Source organism: Equus caballus, chromosome 2, assembly GCF_041296265.1.
Source record: "Equus caballus isolate H_3958 breed thoroughbred chromosome 2, TB-T2T, whole genome shotgun sequence".
NCBI lineage: Eukaryota > Metazoa > Chordata > Mammalia > Perissodactyla > Equidae > Equus > Equus caballus.
Genome location: NC_091685.1, coordinates 125,915,307 through 125,934,112, shown reverse-complemented (window position 1 = coordinate 125,934,112; position 18,806 = coordinate 125,915,307). Strand labels below are relative to the sequence as shown.

General features: G+C 42.2%; 1 long non-coding RNA gene across 1 annotated transcript; it reads left to right on the top strand.

Moving 5' to 3' along the window:
• The first annotated feature begins 463 nt into the window (after nt 1–463).
• On the top strand, nt 464–4,652 carry LOC111770402 (uncharacterized). The gene is made up of 3 exons (XR_002803667.2): nt 464–581; nt 874–969; nt 4,513–4,652. It is a non-coding gene; the product is annotated as an uncharacterized lncRNA (long non-coding RNA).
• The last annotated feature ends 14,154 nt before the right edge of the window (nt 4,653–18,806 follow it).

Sequence of the window (18,806 nt, the reverse complement as noted above, 5' to 3'; positions counted from 1 at the left end):
CTTGGAGCCACACTGGGAAGAGAGTTCTGGGAAATACATTTCAGCTTAGCAAAACTGTCACATACAAAACTATCCCAACGGAAGATGGCCATAGAGTTCTCCAGAACATTTCTCAGTAAGACTGATACCAACCCTGATATCAGTTTCCCCGCATTAAACCCAGCATATATGGGGTTAAAACCAAAACACTCATTCCCTGCTTACTCTCTGGCTTCCTGACTCCAGAATCCACTATGCTCCATGGAGACAGACACCGTCAAGGACAAGCACCTGGACTATCTCCTCCCGCAAAGAGATACTGGCTGGTGGGAAAGCTGCTGACCCACAAGGTCATGGGCTCCCTCCTCTCTGCAAGTGTCTCAAGGCCAAAGACAGGCTGGTGGGAAAGCTCCGACCAGCAAGGCCATATGCTCCCCCTCCCCCACCTAAAGCCCCAAATAAAAACCCTTCCTTTTAGCTTTTCGGGGAGTTTGGGATTTGAGCGTTAGCTGCCCTCTCTCCTTGCTCAGCGCTGTGCAAAAATAAAATTCCTACTTTCTTCCACCACACCCGGTGTCAGAGATTGGCTTGCTGCTCAACAGGTGAGCGAACTCACTTCAGGTTCGGTAACAATTTGGCAACCCAGATGGGACAGTGTCCCAGGTGGACGTCTCGCCTGTGGCACACCGGCCTCTGCCTAAAGGCCTCTCTTGGAAGCTGTCCTGCAGCTGCCTGAGCCCCTTGTCTCAGGGACAGCCCCAAGTGACTGGATGCTAGCCAGACGTCATTGGCCCATGGCACTTTTGCTTTGGTGGTGGAAGAAACTAGGTTTAGGACTTAGGAAGACATCTCTTGTAAGCAGCTGGTAGTTTTTGTCTTTGTCCTTGTGTTAAGCTTTTCCAACAGGACCGGCCGGAAATAATGGGTACCTTGGCAGCCCTCTGGGCTTCGTTTGTTTTGAAGTCGCCACTACACCCTGGCCAAATTTTGGTAAGTCCCCTGGGTGTGCACAACCGAGGTCCCTTGTCCTTGCCCATTTGGGAAGATCTGCATAGGGGATCCTCATTTGTTGGGCACCCCCAAGTGTAGGACACGGACTAAGCTGGGACTGGAAGCACTTTGGTTTTTGGTTTCGGTCTTTGTTTTGGCTTCCGTTTGTGGCCGAAGGTTTTTGGGAATGCGCACTTGTTTGGCATTTGTTGTTGTTTGTCTGTTTGTCTGTCCTTTTAAAAGTGTTAACATGGGAGGTGCTGCATTTATTCCACCTAAGAGCCCCTTGGGAAAAACTTTGGCTGATGGTCGACCTATAGCTGTAAGCCAGTGTCTAAAGAGGGATGATTTTCTTTTGTAACACCACGTGGCCACGATATTCTTTAGACTCCGGAGGAAAAACAAAATGGCCAAAAGATGGATCCTCAAGTTGGGAAACTTTTTAGAGAGCTCTTATGATCAACAACTGTTTTATTGGTACCTATGAAAAGACCAAATTAAGAGAAAACTATAACGACTAGTCTTAAGAACTTAATCAAACTTGGGGTCTCAGCTTCTTGCAGTCTTACAGATGCTAATGAAAATGTTAAGTGAACAAAGAGAAATCAGAAAGGGAAGAGTCACAGGACTCGTCCCAATGGGATAAATGGAACAGATATGGATGAAGTTAAAACAAAGGTTTTAATGAAACATTGCCTAAGGTTGGATGGGCTAAAGGGAGCCCCCTATTGGCTCCCCAACATTAAAGGACATCAGACAAACGTGTTCTATTTACACCAGTTTGAAAAATGTAAAAGGTCAGGACGTAAAAATCAGAGTGAGAAACCTGACCAACAATTGTTTGGGTTGACAGTTAGGCTACTATGATTAATAAGACTATAAAGATTAAAGTATTTAAGCTAATATTATATGAAGAGGTTATGTCAACTTTGCCTGGATGTTTTCTTTGGGAATAAATGTTATGTCTAACTGAGAATGCTTCCGCTGAACAATATTATAATACCAAAACTTGTTAATAGAATTCTAATGTAAGTTATAATTAAAAGTATGAGGGTTAGTAAAACTAAGACAAAGTTTTGTAAAAATTGATATACTTAAACAGGCCAATTTCAGTTCATGCAAACTGATGTATGCAATTGGAAAAGCCAGCTGCAACAACGGGGAGCCTGTTTTAATCTTTTAAGGCTTCTAAAAAAAATTAGAAACACTTTACTGCCTCTTTAAGAGAAAATAATTAAATAATTAAACATGCCAGCAGCTGAACCCAAATCTACTGCTTTTGTCTACTCTCCTGCTGAGCTTCCCTGAAAGCTGAGCTTCACTTCAACTGCCCCAAAATTCCTGATCTAAAATTGAACGAGTCAAAATAAGTAAACTTTTGAGGTAATTTAGAATTGTAACGGCCATTCTGAAAACCTGTTTCAGAAGAAGTTTCAAAATCCCTCGTAATGGAATGCAGTCTTTAATGAATATGCAAAAACTTCTAAGAAACAAAGTTATTTAACATGATACAAAATGATCTTTGATGAATGAAAGCCTGTTTAAGTTTGCTGGTTTCATTTTAAAATGAACATGTCCTCAAAGTTATCAGCATTGGCTACAACGCAGACATACAGCCTGGGTTTACTGGTCAAATGAGCTCATCTCATCTCTGTTACAAAATTTATCAGCAAAACTCATAACAGTATAATAGCTAATTTTGTTTAATGTCTCCTGGAGTTTTTATAGGCGATCTAAATATAATTGTTAAGAACAGGTAAACTAAATATATATATATATAATTATATGTATAATAATGATATTATGATATATATACTTAAAACAACTGAGGATAACAGTTAACTGCTGTAATGTCACGTGAAGTTTTAAGAATAATTGTTAAAACTGGGTAAGAGTTTTAAGTACAATAATTATGTTTTATAGGCTGCATACTTAAAAACAGCTTCCAAAATCTTTTTGGAAACTTAAATTTTATAGCTTTACTAAGTTAAGTTAAATAATAACAATTTATTGGGTATCTAGGTCATTTTCACGTAAGATAAAATATTAAAGGTTAACTACTAAGCATATATTTGTCTGCCTTTGGTTTCTTGTATCAAAGAGACTAAAAAGTGCTTAGGTTTATTAATAAACATGTTTTATATATACTGAGAAATTTTCTATGAGGAAACATATATTTCTAAAGGATCTATATACAAAGAAAATAAAATATATGTTTTCAATAAAAAGATATAAAAAATAGAAATATTTTTGTTTCTTGAGTTGACAAAGATAAATTTATCCTAAAGTGCTGGGACAGATTCTGAATGTAAAATAGTAACCAAAGGTTTATAAAAATAAAGCCCTAAAGAAATATATGTATGGTTAAGTTGTCCAGGATTAAAGTAAATCCAATTAAGTAAATAAACTTATATGTCAAAAATAAACTGATACAAAATTAAAACTTAGTTTCCTCTTTCTTAAAAGGATAATTTTCCTAAATTTTAATCTGCTCTTTATAAAAAGATTATAAAAAGACTTTTTTTGACTATTTTAACTGTTTCCCCTTGACTGTTTTGTTGTCACTTCGAGTAGATACCTGAACATGGTTTTGCAGTGAACTTTGTTTCCTATCTGAACAAATGTTTCAAAGTTTTTAATATTTTTGACAAGCTTCCCCCCCACACAAATATTCAAGTCTTAAATAAAGGCTTTCTTTTGACCTGGAAGAGGAGGGAAAGTTTCTCTAGGGATTTTCGGAGGGCCCCTGGGACTTCTCGGAAAAATTTGCTCTCTTCCTGTAAGGAAAGAATGCTAAACTAATAAGACTTATTTTATATGTTAAATTACATGAAAAGCGTTGTCAAATAAATAATGATAAACTTTCTTAAATGATATTATATAAATGAGTGTTATTGATATAAATATTATTGATACAAATATTCTAAAAATTATCTGATCTGTTTTGATTGTCAGCCACAATCCTGTTTATTACCTCAAAATGTTATATATCACAGACATGGCCAAATGCCTTTGTCAATTACCATTTTTGAATGTTTTGTAATTTATAAACAGTGGCTATTTTACTTTGATGTTTTTGCAAATATGTTTCATCTTCAGAGAAATTCATGGAAAGGACTCTGACACTCTAGAATACAGGTTTCCAATAAATATTCAGATTGTAAAACTAAACTGGGTAAAAATTACAGAACTCCAGCAGAGAAACTGATGACCTCACAAACTGCTGACAGAAGATTAAGATCAAGAACCAATTACACAGGACAGAATAAACTGATAGAGATGATTATAATTTTTATGACTTTTTAATTGAGATATTACTGTTTTTGATGTTTTGCTTTTTTTCAGAGTTAAGAAAACCTTTTTCTCTATTCTCTTAAAGAACTATGACTTGCAGTAATTTATAAACAAAATTGAAACATTTGTCTTTTCCTCCCTATCTGAGCCTCTCAAAACACAAAAACTTCTGATAAGTAAGTATTCTTATTCTTATAGCAATATAGTTGTTTACATAAGTGCAATAAGAATCTGTTCTTCTTTTAACAGGACACAACTGGAAACCTGGCTATATTACCAAGGCTTTGACTGGAACATCATATTTAAAAAAAAAAATACAGGCTTGGATATAACACGACAGCTTTTGAGGAATGAAGGTTGACATTCTTGAATAAAGCCACTTGGAAATATTGGCCTGGTACTGTGCTTATGGGTTCTGTAACCTGGTAAGGTTGAGCAAAGAATATCGCTCCCTCTGACAAGTATCAGGAACCTCAATATTTTGGAGAACCTCATGAAGAGAGGGATTCACCCAAATCTGCAGGTACTACAGGCAGTATGTGATAACAAGTCCTTTACTTGGCTTTCCTTGAGAGGCCTTTAAGGATCAACCTGAGATTCCTTATGAGGTTCCAGCAAAGCAGATTTAAAAGAGCCTATATGATCAATTACTATTCTTGCTATACTTATGTAAATAATTATGCCAAATTTATTAAAACTAAACATTATGCAAACCAGTTAGTCTTAATTTGACTATGTCTAGTGAAATTGAGGGTGATTTTAGGGAAGAAAATTATATTTCAACCAAAACTATGATACATACTTATAAATATTGGATTTTAGTTTTCTCAATTATCTTTGAAATTTTGTTTCACTTCTATTAACTGGACTGGATCTTAAATTCTTCTAGTCTTCTGAAATATCTGGCTAAAAACCTCCAAACTAACATTTTCAGGGTTTTTTTATTCCCATTATTTTCATTTGGAGTCATTAAAAACTAAATCTGCCCTTTTTCCTAAAGCCTTACAAACTGAAGCTGGAGGACCTAATATAAACTTAAGAGAGATTCATGTCTGCTGCTGTGTAAGCCACTCAAAAACCTACCTGAGTGCCTGATGACACCGTCAGAGACATTTCAAACTACAAAAGATGCTTCAACACTGACTTCTAAGAATCTTGATTGGCTGCCCCTTGGGCTCAGAAACTGGTTTATAATTTGCTCCAACCGTTAACCTTGTTTTTCTCTTTTTGTTTCTCTAGAAAAACTTCTTATTAAATACCTGGTTACTTACTTACATGATACAGGCCTAACTTCAGGAACCCACCAGCATCATTGCCTTATTAAAAGACTAGTTCAATGAGATGAAATGACCTACACCCCATTTCAGCAAAAAGTAGCTAGATCGGTCGCTGCCCCAAATCCCTCAAGATTGAGGGATGGACATAATATAGGGGGGAAGTTGATACCGACCCTGATAGCAGTTTCCCCACATTAAACCCAGCATATAGGGGGTTAAAACCAAAACTCTCATTCCCTGCTTACTCTCTGGCTTCCTGGCTCCAGAATCCACTATGCTCCATGGAGACAGACACTGTCAAGGACAAGCACCTGGACTATCTCCTCCCCACAAAGAGATACAGACTGGTGGGAAAGCTGCTGACCAGCAAGGTCACGGGCTCCCTCCTCTCTGCAAGTAGTCTCAAGGCCAAAGACAGGCTGGTGGGAAAGCTCGGACCAGCAAGGCCATATGCTCCCCCTCCCCTGCCTAAATCCCCAAATAAAAACCCTTCCTTTTAGCTTTTTGGAGAATTTGGGATTTGAGCGTTAGCTGCCCTCTCTCCTTGCTCAGCGCTGTGCAAAAATAAAATTCCTACTTTCTTCCACCACACCCAGCGTCAGAGATTGGCTTGCTGCACAACGGGTGAGCAAACTCACTTCAGATTTGGTCACAAGACCATTTCTCACTCCGCATGGTAAAGTATCACGTCTTGTTTTTATCATTGGACGTTAACTCTTCTGGTAAACATGTGGGAATAAATGTTTGCTCATGACTGCAGTGCATGATTTTCACTTAAAAATTAGACCCAGAAGTGACATAACTTCCAAAGAACCCAGAGTATATGGCAAAAAAAATACATGGCAAAAGTTGGATCTGAATGTGAATTTTTGAGTCAAAGGTCATGCATTTCCAACTGGATTACAGGGAGAGAAAAGAGAACATCATGATTAAAAATGTTAAGAAAAGAATATTAAGAATTTTCTACAAGCTGGAGCATGTTAGTGGCAGGTATGTGGAAGCAAAGATGGTTACATGACTTGAAAGTAACTCACTGAAAGAAGGCATTCCATCCAGAGAAGAGAAGCGTTAAAAGGCCTCCACGGATATGAAAGACCCTTGCTCGTAAGGTTGCGAGGTTGTCAAAAGGGTGATGATTCTGTGATTGATGGGAAGACACAACACACCAGGCAAGACTGCAAGTTCCCAATGCAGGCAGAAGATCCTGACTCACCTCACACGCTCAGCTCCGCAAGCGGGCGATACACTGGGACAGCCGGCCGGAGGCCAGCCGGGTCCCGGCCCCTCCAGTCCTCAGCCAGCCGCCTCCCTCTCTGGCTCCTGCCTAACCTGAGTGAGGATGCTGTCACATCCTTCACACAGACTGGGCTTGTCACTCTCAAAGGTTTTGTAACCTCGGGCTGTTTCCAGCTGCTACTGAAGCTCTGGCTATTGCTTGACTCCTCACCGTGTCCAGAAGTTCGTCAATGCCTCTGCACGCGGCTGAGTTGAATTTTTGTGGGTGTGGGATGGCTATAGCGTGCCCCAGCTTTAGGCCAGTCCAAGACCCACTCTGCTGGGAGACTTCCTTACCCAAAGTTGAGTGGGCAGAAAAGAGGAAAAGATCTTAACCTCTGAAACCAGAGGTCAAGCTTAGATAGAAAAGATATTTTATGATACCGAGATGTCAAGAGTCCAGAATGAAGACTACAGAATCTCTGTGATTTTAGTCTTTTTAAACAGAGTCAATTCTTTTTTCTCTCATTTGCTTTGTGATTTTGGACTTCTTGAAATACCTTCCAACATTTTACTCATTTACTTTTTTAATCATTTGCTTAGGAGGTATTTGTTGAGTGCCCACACACCAGGTACTGGGCTAGACTTATCAGACCCAAATCCACAAGCTGACACTTCCTCTTCCTTTGTAAGGAACATATCTGTTTTCTGTAGATATGCCATGTATTGTAGAATTTTCATAAATTTATGTGTAGTTTCTTTGTTATTTTGGCCGCAAATGTGGATTCCATGTGGATTGAGACTTGGCCACTACAATATTGAGTTATTAGCGAATTATTCATAGAAAGAACAATTTTAACATTAGGGGACAATTCAGAAACCTATTTTTCTCAGTAAATATCTCAAACACTTTGATTAGCAATCAGCCACTAATAATTTTTCTTTTGAGTAAGATTAGCTAACATCCACCACAAATCTTGCTCTTTTTTTTGCTGAGGAAGACTGGCCCTCAGCTAACATCCATGCCCATCTTCCTCTACTTTATAGTAGTGGCTTGATGAGCCATGCGTATGTCCGCCTGGGATCCAAACTGGCGAAGCCAGGGCTGCCGAAGCAGAGTGCGCAAACTTAACTGCTATGCCACAGGGCCGGCCCCAGCTACTAGTGATTTTTGAATTTTCTATTCCAAAAAAATGTAAATTCAGGTTTTGTGAAATAATTATGAACTGTTTGTGCAGACGTAGAGGCCTTCGTGACCATTTTACATCCGCTTTCACCCTTTAATCCTTTTTGCACCTTCCAGGGTATGTGCAAATATTAAACCAAGTGCCAGCATGTTCATATCCTTTACAGCTGCTGACGAACGCCATCCTCCTCGTTTTGCGGCTTCTGGGAGCTTCTGGAGGCTGCACTAAGGACAACCTGTGTGATGCTGCTCACACATCCACGAGAGCCTTCCTTCCCTTTGGTTGCTTTTCTCACTATTCTTTCTCGCAGAACTGAAATCTCCTGCTTGCAATTTTCCCATCAAATTTACAAATACAGAAAGACAAATAGTTGCACAAGGTTTATCACAACAACATCCAAAACAAAAAAGCAGTCTCTCAATTCCTTAAAGGCAACTGCTTTCAATCATTTTAACTATTTCTTTTGGTATTTTCTTCCATATACCTAAGTAAACACTGAGACATTTCCTGATTTTCCAGTTTTAGATATTGTGTATTAACTTCTTACTTTGGAAGATGAAAATCTGTTTCCTTTATATCGCCTCCAGCTCCTCTCTACACACACGCACACGCGCACACGTGCACACACACACCTCTCCTCACACCAGGTTCCCAATAGCCATATGATAATTTTTGGTTACAATAGTATTCAATTTTAACATTATTAAAATTATGTATATAGCATCATGGCCAGCCCTGGGGGTCTAGTCGTTCCTTTCTGGTGCTCTCACCCCCGTGGCTCGGTTGGTTTCCCGGTCAGGGAACCACACCATCCATCTGTTGGTTGTCATACTGTGGAGGCTGCATGTTGCTGTGATGCTGAAAGCTGTGCCACCAGGATTTCAGCTACCAGCAGGGTCACCCATGGTAGACAGGTTTCAGTGGAGCTTCCAGGCTAAGACAGACTAGGAAGGAGGACCTGTCCTCCCACTTCTGGAAAATATCAATTTTAATTCATGAAAATCCTGTGAATAGCAGGGGAGTATCATTGGGTACAGCACCGGAAGATGAGAAGATGGAGCAGAGAGACCCGGCAGGGCTCCGCTCTGCTGTGACAGAGGGGTTGGGAGTCAGAATCCACGCCCGGCACTAACAGCAAGTAGCATCCTTGTCCGGCTGTATGATGTCTCCTGAGCCCACTGGCTTTCTTTCTCGTCTGCTTCCTTCTCATCTTTTATCTACGTTGTCCACATCCTGCCGGGCTGGGGAGGGTTCCTGGACCATGGACAGGGTCTGCCTCCTCCTTTGCTCAAACCTCCTTTCAGTAATCCCAGATCCTGGTCACTTCCTGTGAAAGAGCAAATGGGAGGCAAATTTCCTGAGACCTTGACATCTGATGTCTTATGACACTTGCACTTGACTGAACATTCACCTGGGCACGAGAATTCTGTGTCTTCTCTCAGAATGATCTCTCTCACTCTGCTTTTTTCTAGTTTCCAGAGTCTATTTTGAGAAGTTTGATGCTGTAATTCCCCATCCTTTCATGAAACCTGTTTTTTGTTTTTCCTCATAGAGTTTTAGAATCATCTTTTTGAACCCAGTTATGAGCTGGGATCTTCTTTTTTTTTTTTTTTTTTTTTTGGTGAGGAAGATTAGCCTGAGCTAACATCTGTGCCAGTCTTCCTCTACTTTGTAGGTGGGATGCCTCTGCAGCATGGTTGACAAGTGGAGCAGGTCTGCACCCAGGATCTGAATCCTCCAACTCGGGCCGCCAAAGTGGAGGGCACGGAACTTTAACCACCTGACCACTGGGCTGGCCACTGGGATCTTCTTAATTATCCTTTTCCATCTGGAAACTATCTCGTTAAATTCTGGAAAACATTTGAAAATAATTTATTCAATAATATTTTATCCTGAATTTTTTTCTATTATGTGTTTTTGAAACTCCCATTTTTTTAAATGTTAATCTTCTACAGTGAAGTCCTAGTTTTGTTATCTTCCTTCCTGTATTCTACATCTTTTCCCGCTTCATAATTTAATGCTTCAGATGGATGCTTCATCCCTGCTGTTATTTCCAAGAGCCCTCATATGTTTTCTCTTTTTCTTCTTATTTCAAGGTGGCAGCAGCTTCACTATTTATCTGAAGACACCAAGTATAAAATTTTTAAATTTTTTTGTGCCCTCTGCATTGTTTAACGGTTCTTCAAAGGTTTCTCGTCACTGCTCATTTGTGCCCCATCTTCCATGTCATGGGACTTTCTTCCCTTCATATCTCCAGGGCGCTTGGTTGTCCGTTTCAGCTTCGGTTGGAGAGCTGGAAGCTGCGTGGCTCCTCTGCATCCATGGGCTGCGCTTGCTTCCTGGTTCTGCAGTGTAAGGTGATCAGGCTGGACGGCTTCAGCAGAGGGCCTGAAACGCTCAATGCCTCTAGGACACCTTCCACCAAAAGGAAGGCGTTACTTCCCCACCTGGGAGATACGGCCTGACTGCCACTGTTCTTGGAATCACGCAGGGAAGGAATCCCACATTCAGAATGCAGATTTTCTCTTAACCCCACTGTTTTCAGCCTAGGAATCTCCACCCTCAGCTATGTGTTTCTTTGTTACAGATTTGTCAGTGATTAAACCTCTGGTTTTCAACCAGTCTAGAGGATGTCATGTGGCTTGCCTTCTAGGGATGGGAACAAAAAATGTGCTATAACCCTTATATCAGAAACCCTCTGTCAGAGGAGAATTCTGAGCAGAATTTCAATTGACTCAATCTACCAGCCGGGGCAATAATGTCCCTGAACAGCTCACGTGTCCAGTTGCTGATTCTTACAGAACAACATGTTAGGAAGTTGCTAAGTTAGTATAAAATAAGATTGGTAAATTCTAGAACAACGCAATGCAATGGACATCAAGTCACAAGAATGCCATATTCTTGGAAAATTCTTAGAAAATCCTAAATCCATCATAATGCTTTCTAATTCTGTTTCGGTGACCTCTGTGGTCCTGCATGAGCTGTGTACTCGGGTCCCACAACCTCGCGGGTTGAGACCTTCACACTGGGTTCCGCCTGCTACGTCCTGTGATGTCCCTCCTCGATATTACTTTTCCTTAATCCCTGGGCAATGTCAGCTCTCCTCTCTTATAACCTCCATCTTAACAAGGAAATGTTTCTTCATTCAATATCGGTATCATATTTATCAATATGCTTAAAAAATAAAAATCTAACAATTCTCCTAGAAACAGAGGACAAAAGTCTCTCCATTTCAAGACAGTGCAATGTTTAAACTAGATCTACGCAGCTTCCTTTCCTGGCGAGGTTTGGAATTTTTAGGATCATCTAAAATTCCCATTCCTTGGAAGTCTTCAAGCAGAAGGGTGCGCCAAACTTTAACTCATCTCTCCTCCTGAAACCTCTGTCCTAGAGTTGAGTTCTCGATCCAGATAAATGTCCACAGGAGGTGAGGCAGGTAACTGCCCATGCACGTCGTGGCTTCTTTTCTTCCAGGCTATTTGAAGTGCCCCCTTAAGAAAGATCCTGAGTTCAAATGCTGCATAGAGATAAACATTCATAAATGCTTTAACAGGGACTGATCGGAAAGAAAACAGGAAGATCTCCTCTCTCTCACACACACAGAGCCCTGCCTTTGGCAGCTACAAATCATGACCAAATGCTTCCTGGTAGCTCCCAGTTGCTATGAGAGTGTAAAGGAAGACAGCTGATCTCTAAGGTAACATGGGCTCAAGTCAAACAAAGCCTTATAGACTAAAGTCAGCACTTTCAAACTAAAATAAAATGGTGTCCTGGACTGGCTCTGACATGCAGGTGTTCCACACGGTCCATGACCAACAGCCTTAACCAAACAGGTTATATTTAGAGCATCATAGTTCAAAACTTCCAGCCAAACTCTCACGTTGTTCTCCTCATAGAGCTTTTCTTGAAATTATGTAGGTAAATGTTTGAAATACAAGAGAAATTCAGACAGATAGAAAGGACGACGGGTCCTTGGGAAAGAGGCTTGTTTGTCCCTGGGCTGGTGGGCGAGGTCCAGGAGTTGGTCATGCCCTTTCCTCACATTCCTTAAGTGGAACTGAGGCCCCTGATGCTACACACTTCATAGATGCTGGGGTCTGTGGGGTCTCCTCTCAGCGACGTGGCCCATAAATTGCAGGATACAAGTATAAACAACTTATTATTCTGTACACTTCTTTCTTCCTTTCTCTCTCTCTCTCACCTCCTCATTCCTTGTCTCCATATTTTCAATCTACCCCCCACCCAATGGCCTGTCTCCAATGACAGAACGACACAATAAAAACACAGAGCTAACATAAGAAGAGGGGCCAGTCCCATGGCCTTGTGGTTAACTTTGGCATGCTCCGCTTTGCCAGCCTGAGATTGCGCATTGGATCCTGGGCGTGGACCTACTCCACTCGTCAGCCATGCTGTGGTGGGGAGCCACATATAAAGTGGAGGGAGATGGGCACAGATGTTAGCTCAGGGCAAATCTTGCTCAACAACAAGAAAAAAAGAAGAATTATGAGTCCTTACCTCCCTCACTCAATAGTTGTGAAAATCAGAAAAATCATTGAACCCCTGAGCCTCATTCTCACTCTGCAAAATGGGAGCAATCACCATATTATTGTAAGAGCTGGATGGAGGGTCAAATATCATATTCACTAAAGCATTTGCCAAAAGCAACTGTTAGTTATTAACATTCTTTAAAGAGTTTGAAGGAAACGAGGATTTGCAGGCATATGAATGGTACAGGTGCCAAGCTGACCTCGTTAAGGAACAGATATGTCCACCATTAACCTCAATTTTTAGGGTGGATTCTCTTCTTCTAATTTTTATAGAACTTGGGAAATGTCAGGCCCACTAGTATTGAATACTCACCAAATTTTGTTGGTGATGCTATGATAGCAAATAGCATTTTGATGCATTTTAATTACCAATTCTTTTCTTTAATTCATGAAAAAGGATATTATTTATAACTGCCAACATGTCTTGAGTGCTTACTCTGCTCCAGACAGTGCTCCTAGGGCCTCAGGTGTGTCGCCTCAGTAAATCGTTAGAACAGTCCTACGCGGTCTCGCCCCCACTTCACCGATGAAGACACTGAGGCGGAGAAGAGCACTCAGCTGCTGGAGAAGCATCGGCCCCCAGAGTCGGGATCCACACCGAGTAGACTGACTGCCCGCTATGGACTGAGCCAGCTGGGACTCAGTGGGGTCGGAATGAAAGGACACTGAGGGATGGCCTGGTCTGCCTCCCCTCGAGTGGAGAAGTGGGCGCCATGTACAACGTCCCTCAGGACTGCCACCCAGCCTCTGTCAGGATGACACTTCGAGACTCAGCTGCTGTTCCGCTTGGTCCCTGAGACGTCTCTGGGTGGAGAGGATTCCCATACCAAGAGCGTCGTGGCCCCACTGCCCCCGTCCCGTCCTTTCCCTCAATCCCCTCAGACTTGTCTCCTTCCTTTCCCAAATGTCTTCTTCCTGCTTTCCACGAGATAAAAGAAGAATGAAAGCTTGTCTCCTGAGGCCAGAAATGAGTCACCTTTACACTCTGATATTCTTTTGTTGTTGTTTAAGATTTCCATCCCTCTGTTTCTTAGATAGATGTAGGTTGCATGCTTTTAAAAAGCAAATTAAAAGAGTATTCCTTTCTTATTAATTACCATTTTGGAAATGTAGGCATTCCCTTTGAGAAAACTGCTTTTGTGCGGCTGGGGTCAAGGGTCGGTTTGTAGGTTGTGCTCTCAGTTGGAGGACCGCAGCCCCCTTCATGGGTTACCCCAGCGGCAGAAGGCGAGTGACAATGGAGTCAAGCACTGAGGACAAAAGAGCGCCTTATTCCTGACGCTGCTTTTCTCACAGGTAAATGAGAGGCTCTCCTCCCTGGACGTGACATTAACTTCCAGGAGGAGCTGGTGGTGAAGGGGGGCTAGCTGGAGGGGCCTGAGCGGCGGCTCCGGAGCGGGAGCCGGTGGAGGGAGGGCATCGCCAGCCCTGGAGCTCCGTCAGCAGCGGCTGCAGATGAAAAGCTTCTGGAGGTGGAGGCAGCGAGAGCCCAGACTGTAAACAGCTCCTGCCTGTTGCCTAGAAGCAGTGGCAGCAAACAATCCACAGGCTGCTCCTGGATTCTCAAAATCTCCTCCGTGTGAAGGGCTCTGCTTCTCTTTACAATATGCGGCCATTTTATCAGGTCATCGGCACACACGGCGCATTTGCGTGTCCTAATGATGTCCCAGCCACCACCTGTAATCGCTGACCCTAAGTGGTCACGTATGGTTCAAGAAAACCTTGTGAACGTTAGCACATTCATCCTGGGCCTTCCATAAACCTGTTTATGACCACTCTATATTAGGCACTCATATTCGTAAGAATCAACAGAACTAAAGAGATACGCTGCTTTGTTTATAGGGAAAATTTGATAATTCCTGAATGATGGGTTTCTTGTACAAAGTGCAATGAAGGACAGGAGTTCTGTGTTATAAATTGGTAGAAAATGTGATAACAGTAATGCTATAGACTGCCTCGGCAGAAATGGAATGTGAAACATCACACACACACACACACACACACACACAGACTCACACACACAGACACACATACACACACACAGACACACACACAGACATACACACACACACACGCACAGAGATATGCACAGATACACACACACAGGCACAGACATACACACACACAGACACACACACACATACACACAGACACACAGACACACACAGACACAGACACACACACAGACTCACACACACATACACACAGACACACACAGACACACACACAGATACACACAGACACACACAGACACAGACACACACACAGATACACACACACACACACACAGACATACACAGCAGGAAGAGGGCAGGGCAGACTCTAATTACCTGCACATCGGACACGATCACGTCACATGGAGGAGGTAGGGCTGGATTGGTGCGAAGCTGCTTTTTGATTTAACAAATACATCAACCCAAAAGCGAGGAAAGGACTCCAAGTCTAGGATTAAATATTATTTAGTACTCAAAGGAAATAGAGAATACAGAAAGCAGTGATTAAATCTCATTAAGAGCATGATTTAATCCCAAATAGAAGCTAGAGGTGTTTAGAGACAACACAGAAATTTAGGAAGACAGAAAATAAAATACAGCATACAATCATTAACTCAGAAAGAGACAAGCCTCTGATTAAGGTCAGGGCAAATAGCAGGGAAGTGGTTTTTAAAACCCAGCTTCACCCAGAATGCGGTCCTGCTAATCGGTGGGAAATTTCTTTAGCATTTTCCAAGATCAAAGTAGGAAAGTAATGTTTCTAGAATGATGCAGCAAAGAAAAGGCTCCCCCTCCCTTTTCAAGATCCAGAATTTTTAAAGGAGAATCAAATCCATGGACTTGGAAGGGGATTCTAAAAGGACCAGGGGAGAAACAGAGGCAAGGAAATTCCCAGAGGACAGACTCCTTAGGTGACTACAACCATGTAAAAAGCACCCAGCCCAGCGGGCGACCACAGCCCATCAGGGAGGCAGGCGGTGAAACGGAGCTGCCGCTGAGCCGGAAAGCATCCTCGCTGCCTATTTACAAGGAAACTGAAGGTCACGTCTGGAAACCGGGATACGTTTCTTGAGAGGAAAATGAAATGTTAAAAAGATTTTATGATCACACAAGAACAGAGAGTTGGGCCATTAGAACTATTAAATGTTGACAGGGCACAAGCCCCAGATTAAGTAGGTCACAGAAATCTGAAAGACCTGTAGGGAAGCAGAAAATGCCCCCAGTGGCTTCTTTGGTGGACAGAAGGAGACGGAAGGGTGAGCTGGGAGCTGCCCTTGGACCAGGTGGTTAGAGAAATCCTTGGGATCTTCAGAAATCTAGCCACCAATCATCTGAGTCATGGGTACAAAACGGAGGGGCCAACCCTCGTGCTGCGATTTATAGAAATGCATGGCCTGGTGAAGGGTTAACATTGGCTTTATAAATCACAAACAGTTGGCATTTTCACAGAAATTGGGCATTTACGCGTTATTCCATGCAGGTAAAAATGGAAGTTACTAGCTGCTTCTAAATTTCTTAGGTTGTTTATGACGGAGTTCCATCTGTAATGTGTCTGCGTTACGTGAGATGGTGTGAGAGCTAATTCAAACGATCCCTAGACTCGAGGATGCGTCCACGCAAAGTGGAAGGAAAGATCTCCTGAATATCTGCCCAGACCCCTTCTCCATCACCCCACCAGCCGTGGTTATTACACGCACGGCTGCAGACTCCACCTCCGCTGGGGACCGTCCTCCCCCCTCCCAGGTCTGGATTTCACAGATGCATTTCCTGCCTTTTGTCATTGTCTTACCAACTATCAGGGCATCATATTGTTTTAAAAAACAAAAATCAAAAGGTTCTACTTTCTGAGGATGTGCTTATGGTGAACAACTGCTCCGTCCACCAGACTCCTGCTGTCTTTCTATGAACCAACAAAAATAACGCGAATAGTCATCGACTTGTGGAGTTAAACTCTGAAGGACAAATGGCACCACTCAGTTAATGTTCATCAATCACTTAAAAACTGCATTTCCTTCTCCTTCTGCCCTTCCTCTTCCCTCCCACTCTTCCACCCTTCCTTCCTTCCTTCCACCCTTCCTTCCCTCCTTCCTTCCTTCCTTCCACCCTTCCTTCCCTCCTTCCTTCCTTCCACCCTTCCTTCCTTCCTTCCTTCCTTCCTTCCACCCTTCCTTCCACCCTTCCATCCTTCCTTCCTTCCTTCTCTCCTTCCTTCCTTCCACCCTTCCTTCATTCCTTCCTTCCTTCCACACTTCCTTCCTTCCTTCCTTCCTTCCACCCTTCCTTCCTTCCTTCCTTCCTTCCACCCTTCCTTCCTTCCTTCCTTCCTTCCTTCCTTCCTTCCTTCCACCCTTCCATCCTTCCTTCCTTCCTTCCCTCCTTCCTTCCTTCCACCCTTCCTTCATTCCTTCCTTCCTTCCTTCCTTCTTTCTTGCCTGCTAAAGTTTATTGAATTTCCTAGACTAGACTGTAAGATTTAACAACAAACACCCCACAGGCTAGCCGAGGAGGGGGTGGGGCACAGACGGAAAGAATAGGAGTGAACCCAGTGAAGAAGAGAGAAAGCATGTGTAAACACGAAGAGAATAGTTACAAAGGCTCAGAGGGGAGACCACACAGTGAACTGCAAAATGACGTGACCAGATTGTTCTCCCATTTCGTATTTTTATATTTATACCAAACCCTTCCACACTAACTACATTTATTATTGAATTTAATTTTTTATATTTTTCTTAAAATAAAAGAGCTAAAGCAGGAAATGGAACAAAGTGAGTGGAGACCTGGGTGATTTAGAAAAAGAATATGATGAAAGTGCTCATAAATTCCAGGAATAGACACGCACTTCTGTTTAACCTTTTGGGGTATGATCCAAAAGTGAAATTTCTGTGGCTTTCCAAACAAACAGGGATGGTGAAGGGAGACGGCAACATTGGAATGACTGAATCCATCAGGCTCTGTGGACCCAAAGGAGCATGAACAGTTTGTGCAAGAAAGAGGAGAGTCACATCTCAGGGCCAGCTGTGACCACGTGGGCTAGAGGCAACGCCACGGAAATTATGGACCCAAGTAATACTGAGGGGTCGTAGATGGAGGTCAACATTAAAATAATACCTCCTGATGTTTCTTACCAAGTCAATCATTAGAAAATAGCAGAAACATTCTTGAAAAACACCAAAAATTGTTCCCTTCTGGTTCTGAAGCTACATCGAGATTCGAGACCTGAATACATGTGCATGGTCCTCTTCCTGCGCCCACCCAGAGCCCTGGCGGATGCTAGTTTTGCATTGATCAGCTCTGACTGTCCTCTTCACCTACCGTCTTCACCTGATCCACAGTGGAGTCACTGTGCTCACTCACATTCCTCAATCCTCATGAACATCAGCAGGCAGGGTCTCAGAGAATGGGAAGCTTTTTAGTACCCACACCCTCCTCTCTTTCCCTTCTCCACATTTGTGCTTAATATTTCTCTAGTTTCTCTCCCATGATGTATTAAGTCCTGTGTTTTAGAGAAACACTTCTAATAATCATTTATCCATGGTGTAGGGTGTGGCAAGTTTTCCTGGGTTATTTCCTATTAAGTCATCATGAATTATAGAAGATAAATCTTTATTCCTACGTAAGAGGAATTTTCAAAGCAAACTGAGCAGATGACGGAGATTTGCCTGTAAGGAAGTGGGGCCTGGGCAAAGTCTGCTGTGGGACATATCAGAGGCCCCGCAATTACGCATTAAAAATATGGAACATCCAGCACCTCACTGGCCCTGGCGCCGGAGTAGAGTCCTGTGCAAATTGCCCAGGGTGTATATTTTAGTTGCTGGATCATAAGGCATCCACGTTTGTAAATCAAAAGACATGAAAACAACTTATTTCATCTACCCAACTCAGAAAGTCAAATCTCTACTGGAGAGGAAATTTTTTGTGTACTGCTTATGTGATTTCTCTGCTTACATGTCTGATTTCAAAGCCAGCAGTGGATTATATCAAATAATACCAACTTTTAAAAAACGAGGTGTATTGATTGATTAACTGATTGACCATTTGCACATAAAAATAGAGTCTATGTGTCACTTTAATTCTCAAAGAGGTATTGGAGGAATGAAAACACCAGTTGATCAATACATGTGTTATGTGATAAAGAACACCAAGCTGGCTTCAGTGAGTTGGAGCTCTGGGCCATTAAGAGACTTGGACTTGCATTCTGATCTTTGGCAAATGAATTGAAATTCATTGCTACTTACTTTCCTCACCTTTAAATATAGAAACCGAAAGAATCTTCTCTCTACCCACCCAAACAATTGCAGAAGTGTAAGAGATGAACCTTAAAAT